The 7909-nt window shown below is 52.0% G+C and overlaps 1 pseudogene; it reads right to left on the minus strand.

Annotated features, from left to right (window-relative positions):
* Positions 1-7666, minus strand: part of LOC112912300 (olfactory receptor 3A10-like) — a 33109-nt pseudogene extending 25443 nt beyond the window's left edge.
* Positions 7667-7909: the final 243 nt, after the last annotated feature.

The raw sequence follows: 7909 nt of genomic DNA on the forward strand, positions 1-7909 counted from the left end.
TTTTACTTCTTGCCTAGGGTGAGGGTTACTCTGGTGTTATAACAATGTATTAAGTTGTACTTTATGTTTGTGCACCTGGCTGTGTGTTGTATTTTCACAATACAAGGCTAAGAAAGAATCAGCCAAGCTGGTGTGAGTATCTCTAGTTCATTATTTTCACCGCTGCACAACACTCCAGAAACTGCTAGCACAGGAGGATAAACAGGAAACACAACCTGATCACACAATTAGACCTGAAGCAGCTGAAAGTCAGACGTAAGCCAACTGCTCACGGCCTTTCCTCCTCTGTCCAGCCTCCAGTCTCCAACAGAGGTGGACTAAGGTTTTTACTTTCGACACGAGCTCATGGAAGGGAGGGGAAGGCCAGGAGTCGAGGCACATATTCCTTCCACCAGGAAGCCAGATGGAGGGAGGGTCTGCCCCGTATTCTCCACACCCAATATCCCCAGATCAAGTCATTAAAAGTCCCAGCTATCTGGGAGATCCCGGATTACTGCCCCTGTCCTGGAAGTCCGCGCCATGGAAGCCGGGATCTTGATGCCAGAGCAACAGCTGCCTCTCGATGGCGCCAAAGCCCAGCCAGGATCAGAACAGGTTTGGGTGGCCCAATAGGCTTCCCCATTCATGTCCTTAATCCCATAATGACACAATTTCACATTTTATGTGATTGAATTTCTTGCAAGCTCTCTCCGACATTATGGCCGGGTTTTATATCGCTCCGGTTTATCCGTTCTGCTGTTGACGGGCATTTGGATAGTTTCCAGCCCTCGGCTATGATAAACGAAGCTGCTATTTAATTATCTAATTAGATCATCGTTAATTTCATGTTTTGTTATTTTCAGCTGAGAAGCTTGTACCTCCTTGGCTAAATTCATTCCTAAGTATTTTTGCTCTTTTTGGTGTTATTTTAAACAGAATTGTTTTCTTAGTTTCATTTCAAATTGTTCTTTGCTAGTGTCTAGAAACAACTAATTTTTGCACGTTGATCTTGTATCCTGCTACTTTGCTGAATACATTTATTACCTTTAACAGTTTTTTTTGTGGATTCCTTAGGATTTTCTACATATAAGATCATGCCATCTGCAAAGAGATCGTTTCACCTCATATATATGCCAAATTATTTATTTATTTAGGGTCTCATTGCTGTGGCTAGAACTTCCAGTACAATGTTGAATAGAAGTGGTAAAAGTGCGCGTCCTTACCTTATTCCTGATCTTAGGGAGGAAGTCATTGAGTACAATGTTAGTCATGGGTTCTTCATAAATGCTCTTTAACATGTTGACAAAGTTACCTTCTATTCCCACATTTCTGAGTGCTCTATCATGAAAGGGTGTTGGATTTTGTCAAATGCTTTTTCTGTCAAGGATTTTTTGGATCCACATTCGTAAGGGATATTGGTCTAGTTTTCTTGTGATGTCTGTCTTGCTCTGGTATCAAGGTGATGCCCATGGAATAATGTAAAGAAACGCCTCCTAGAGTGGATTAGGAAGTATTTCCTCCTCTTCTATAATTGGGATGAGCTTAGGAAGGATTGGTGTCAATTCTTTAAATCAAGCCATCTAGTCCAAGACTGGTCTTTCAGGATGTTTTTAATCACTGATTTCTGTGGTCTATCTGAGCTGCTTTAACAAAATGCCGCAGATGAGTGGGTTATAAACAATAGAAATTTGTTCTGGAAGCTAGAAATCTGAGACCACAGTATGAGCATGGTCAAGCGAGATCTCTGTTCCTGGCGGCAGACTTCTCGTGGTATCCTTAGGTGATGGAAGGGGCAAGCAAGCTCCCTGGTGCCTCTTTTTTAGAGGCAGTAATGCCACTCATGGATCCCATCCCAATCACTTCCCAAGTGCCCAACCTCCGAATACCATCCTTTGGTGGGAGGGAGGTCAGTATTTTGACATATGAATTTTAGGGGAACACAAACATTCAGATCACAGCAATGATTCAGTCTCTTTACTCATGAAAGGTCTGTTGAGATTTTCTATTCCTTCTTGAATCAATTTTGGTAGTTTGTGTTTCCAAGAATTTGTCTATTTCATCTTAGTTACCTAATATGTCGGCATACAACTATTCATAATATTCTCTTAGGACTCTTTTTTTTAATGGGGGAATTCGAGGTAATTTTTTTAATAATCACAGTGTTTATACCTTACCAATAAACATATTTTAAGGATGACAATTTAGTACCACTGCAGATATAAACAAAAATACATATTCTCAAAGGAAAGAAAAGGCTTGAGACAGAGATCAAGATCTCAATAATAAGAGATGTGCATTCTGTAGGGGCAGTAATAAATATTCTCACAGCTCCTCTTTTTTATTTTATTTTTTTAGTAATCTGTACAAGCAACGTGGGGCTCAAATTCATAACCCCAAGATCAAGTGTCACGTGCTCTGAGTGAACCCGCCAGGCACCGCTCTCACGGCTTTTCTCTCTCAGGTGTAACAGGCTTAGGGTCTGCAGTGACGTCTTCTCAATTCTCCAACATCCGCATAACACTCAGGTGGCTCCACATAGCCCAGAGTGAGGCCCTAATAGATGCTCTTTTGGGACAGAGCACAATGTGGACTTCCATCTTCCGTCATTAGATCCCAATGTCCTAGGAACCATGTCTCAAATTAAGTTTGCTCACCATGAACTATTTGATTAGAAAACCAGTAATCGGGGATCCCTGGGTGGCGCAGCGGTTTAGCGCGTGTCTTTGCCCCAGGGCGCGATCCTGGAGACCCAGGATCGAATCCCACGTCGGGCTCCTGGTGCATGGAGCCTGCTTCTCCCTCTGCCTGTGTCTCTGCCTCTCTCTCTCTCTGTGTGACTATCATAAATAAATAAAATTTTAAAAAAATTAAAAAAAAAAAGAAAAGAAAACCAGTAATCGGATAAAGCTGAAATAAAAGCATTCCAACTGGATTTCAGGGGAAGTGATAGCAGTTTGGAAAGAGATACAAAGATATTTCGAGAGTCTTGGAAATTCACAAATTCATTTATTTTATTTTTTTTTTAAATTCCTAATGAATTTTTTATTTATTTATGATAGTCACACACAGAGAGAGAGGCAGAGACACAAGCAGAGGAAGAAGCAGGCTCCATGCACCGGGAGCCCGACGTGGGATTCGATCCCGGGTCTCCAGGATCGCGCCCTGGGCCAAAGGCAGGCGCTAAACCGCTGCGCCACCCAGGGATCCCCCACAAATTCATTTAAAAAGAAAATACAATTAACTCAATTTCGGGGAAAAAAAATCCCAGACTCCTCTAATTCCTGGTCCCTGCATCAATATTCTCCCAAAATACTTCCTTGTTGAAAGAGGAACATTGAAGCTTAGGAGGGAACATCTGATAGGGAAAGATTTCAAGTATTTTCCTAGCTTTTCATTCCCTCTTGTATATATACTCCAGTTAAATGTTAACTGGTAGCTGGTCATCCAGAAGCACAGACTGTCGTGGCTGTTACGTCCTTCGTGTGCCTTCCTAAATATCCACTTGTCAACTGCATCTTTAAGCTCACAAGTAAAAACTGACTGCTGTAAAATGTAAACTCACCGGTAAAAACTGATCTTCAATCAAATAGATCATGGAAACATCACGTCACTTCCACTGCCAACATAATACATACTAAAGAATCAGGGCATTTTTTAAAAAAAGAATCAGGGTATTTCAAATTTTTATTTAGTTTTTGAGGAGCGGGGGCAGAGGGAGAGAGAGAGTCCTATGTGGGCTCCACCCTGTGCATGGAGCTAGACATGGGGCTCGATGTCATAACACATGAGATCATGACCTGAGCAGAAACCAAGGCAGCTGCACAATCAAATGAGTCCACCAGGTGCCCCAGGATTCTATTTTATTTCTTTCTAAAGATCCCATCCATTCACTTGAGAGACATCAGCATGACATGAGTGGGGGGTAGGCAGAGGGAGAGGGAGAAGCAGGCACCCCACAGAGCAGGGAGCCCACTGCAGGGCTCGATCCCAGGACCCAGACATCTTGATCTGAGCCAAAGGCAGACACTGAGCCAACGGATCCCCCCAGGTGCCCCCCAAGATTTACTATGAAGTGATCTCTACACCCCATGTAGGGCTCAAACCTACGGCCCAAGACCAGGAGCCGCCTGCTCCTCCGCCTGAACCAGCCGAGCTCCCCAGGACGGTTTAAGGAAGCCTCATGACACCCTTCCCTTGAACCCGTAGCGCACCCCAACCTACCTCACCACACTCACTTCAGCAATTCCGACCCGCTTGCTTTGACACCCCGGGCTGGTTAATGCTCGCAAGAACAGGACGGCGGGTTGTTTCCCTCCTCCACGAGGACTTCCAATAAGTGACAGGGAGAGGATGAAGTGAGAGAGGGAAAGGAGAAAAGGAGAAGAAAGTAAAGGGGGCGGAGCCTGCCCGATGTCTATTAACACACACGGTCTCTCCTCCGGAACCACAGGCCATATAATACGCAGCTCGGGAAATGCGGAGCGATGGCATAAACCAGCACTCGGGGCGCCCGGGGGCCCAGCGGGTCAGCGCTGCCTTGGGCCCAGGGCGTGATCCTGGAGGCCTGGGATCGAGTCCCACGTCGGGCTCCCTGCGTGGGGCCTGCTTCTCCCTCTGACTGTGTCCCTGCCTCTCTCTCTCTCCTCTCTCCCTCTGTCTCTCTCTCTCTCTCTGTCTCTCCCTCTGTCTCTCTCTCTCTGTCTCTCTCATGAATAAATAATTTAAATCCTAAAAAAAAACAAACACTCAGCTCCAGGCTCTTCATCTGCTAAGTGTAAGAATCATTACCCACAAGACAAAACCATGCGCCCCAGTGAGACGCCGAAGGGAATGACCTAACGGCAGCCTTGGAAGAGGACGAACTAAAGGAACCTACGGGAACATACAGATGGGAGGCGGCTATTCCATGGTCCTGGTGAGCCCGCCACTGCCGAAGCTGCCCAGTGTCCTCTGTACTGGCCCTTGCTGTGGAAAAGTGTGCAAACCGCACCGAGCTCCCTCTAGCTGCTCCCGGGAAGGCAACACTCTCATGGGATTTTAGGGGTATGGACGCTGAGGCTGCAAAAGGCCCAGTAAGGAGACGTCACACCCCCCGACAGAAGGCACATCCGACGCCAGACAGCACCTCCGTCAGCAGACAGGACACCCCCCTCCTATAGCACGTCACCCTTCAGTCAGCGCATCCCACAGGAGAAACGAAATTCCCAGTCACACAGCACATCCCTCAGCGGACAGCGCATCACCCATCAGACAGGTCATCCCCCGTCACACAGCCCATTTCTCATCAGTCAGCACATCCCACATCATACGGCACATTCCCCATCACACAGAACATCCCCCATCACACACTGCATCATCCCCAGTCAGACAGCGCATCCCCCGTTACACTGGTCATTCTCCGTCAGACAGTGCATCTCATTCAGGCAGCACATCCCCAGACATACAGCAAATCCCATGACAGACAGCATATCCCCCTTCAGACAGGTCATCCCCCGACAGACAGGTCATCAAGAATCAGACAACACATCCCCTGGAGGCACAGGTAGCCCTGGGGGTGCAGGTGGCCCCGCAGGCCCAGGCGGCCCTGGGGACTCAGGTGGCCCCCAGGATGCAGCTGTCCCGGTGGAGGTGGTGAAGGAGAAGCAAGTGCTGCAGCTATTGCATCTCCGCAGGTGAGGCAGGCAGCACAGGCTGCTGGCCCCGGCGGAGACGCCCTGCCGGGACCTGGGGCACTTACTGCAGCAGGGCCGGGTGCTCCCGCCTGGCGACGCCCAGTGCACAGGCTGCTCCGGGGACGGGTGCGCAGCGGGGAGCCAAGAAGCCAGCTGCTCCAGCTGCGTCCTGTCTGAGGGGTGGCTGGGGGCCAGGGGAGGCCCTAGGACAGGGAGGGCAGGAGGCCAGCCTGGGGGTGCAGAGGAAGGAGGAGCGAGGGGGTACGAGGGGCCTGGAGGGGCCGGCCTGGGGCAGGGGGCCGGCGGTGGGCGGCAGAGACAGTGGGAGAGACGGTCTGATACCCTGGCAGCAGGGGGCAGGCCTGGGGCACTGAGGACTGAGAGTTGCCAGAGAGGAGCAGGCCCTGGAGCCCCCAGGAGGCCTGAGGCACAGATGAGATTGGTATGGGGGGTCCTGACCGAATGTCCACCAGCTTCCTCACGGTGCCCTTCCCATCACCCCTGGAGGCAGAGGTGGGCCCCAGGCCCTGGCTCCACGAGTCCAGCCCCAGCAAGGTCCCCTGGGAAAGGAGTTCGTGGTATCCGGCACCATCGTCATTGTGATGGTGCCCAGAGGGCCGGGGTGCGGGTGGGGGTGCAAGGGGGCTGGGGGCAGTCGCTGTTGTGCCGGGGGATTCTAGACTCCCACAGTGTCCATGCAGGAGGTACACATGGCACACAGGGCAGGCCCCACATGAGGGGGCAGACACACATAGGGCCAGGAGGACCCCATTTCATCTGATCTGCTTGCTCGGTGCCTCGCGTGAGGCCGACTGGGGGCCGAGGACCCTGGCCACCTGCACATGGGCATGGCCTCTGTCGTGAGCAGCTTTCCCTGCTGGTGCGCACCAGGCAGCCCGTCGGCCCCACTTTGTCCATAAGCCGAGGCCGGGAAAGGGGGCTCCCACCGACCTAGTGCCCCTCCTGGGTGGTGCGTCCTTCCCCAGGGACTGAGTCCTATGCCAGTGGCCCCTGGAGTGTGGCCCTGAGGGCCCCTCCTGGGCACTGGGCCCTGTGGGCCCCGTTGGTTCCCCGGGGTTGGAGGGCAGGGGCTGCTTGCTGTTTGTTTCCTCGGGAGCCATGCGGGGAGGGGCAGAGGGGGAGAGACTCTCAAGCAGGCCCCTTGCGCCACGCGGAGCCCCCCACGGGCTCGACCTCGCAGCTCTGAGGTCATGCCCTGAGCCGAAAGCGGGAGTCGCGCATCACCGACTGAGCCACCCAGGCCCCCGAGGACGAGGGCGGTTCCCAGGGTCTGTCACCACACAAAATAAAACTTAGTCGCCTCGGACTTTATGTTCGGCTACTGCGTCTCCACGTTCTCTCTGCCCTGCCCGTGCGGGCGGAGGCCCGGGGCGCACACACCCCAGGAGCCGCGCCGGGCGGGTGCAGACGGGCCCCGACGGGAGGAGCCGCACTGCGTCCTGTCGCTGGGCCCCCACTCCCCAGCCTGGGGCACAGGGTCGGGCTTCAGGGTCCCCTTCTGGTGGAGGCGCCGGCCGCCAAGGCTGAGGTCCCACCCGGAAGCTCGCCGCTCCATGCTTTCTGAATTCTTTTCGTTGAACACCCGAGGTCGTCCTCTTCCTGAAGACCCTTCAGCGGTGGGACATGGGACGCACAAAAGGACTCGGCTGTGACTGCTGGACACTTAGGCTCTTCTCCACCGAAGGCAGGATCCCGGGGAATTCGGGGTCAGTCTCGCCCAAATCTTGAGCTCCTCAAGCTGGGATCTGCCAGGTGCTGTCGCTTAGTCCAGAATGTACTTTTCTGGCTCTTTTTCAAGGCTGTGGGTCTAGGATCCCACTTGCCACCCAGGAAGCAGCTCCCCCAAGAATTCTAGTTTCTCCACCTCCTTGTGCCAGCAGGTGTGACTCCTGCCAAGATAGAAGACTGGGTTTCCACGGGAAGCTCCAAGGGCCCGAAACCCTGGGGCTGGAATGTGGTGCTTTCTGACCTTCTTTGAGGTCGGCGAAGACCATCGGGGGCTGCGGGGCTGCGGAGGGCAGGCTGGTGTAGACGGAGGGGAGGCTGGAGCCAGAAAGGCGAATTCCAGAGGACCAGAGGCTGGGCCCTGCCCTGTCTGAAGACAGAAAGGGCTCCACACCTTTCAGCGACACAGACCCAGGAAATCCCCCTGTGGCGAAGGCCACAAATGTGGATGTTCTCCTTTCTTCTGTTTCTTGGTTTTTTAAAAAGATTTTATTTATTTATCAGGTCATTAG

The sequence above is a fragment of the Vulpes vulpes genome, chromosome X, assembly GCF_048418805.1.
Source record: "Vulpes vulpes isolate BD-2025 chromosome X, VulVul3, whole genome shotgun sequence".
NCBI classification, from domain to species: Eukaryota; Metazoa; Chordata; class Mammalia; order Carnivora; family Canidae; genus Vulpes; species Vulpes vulpes.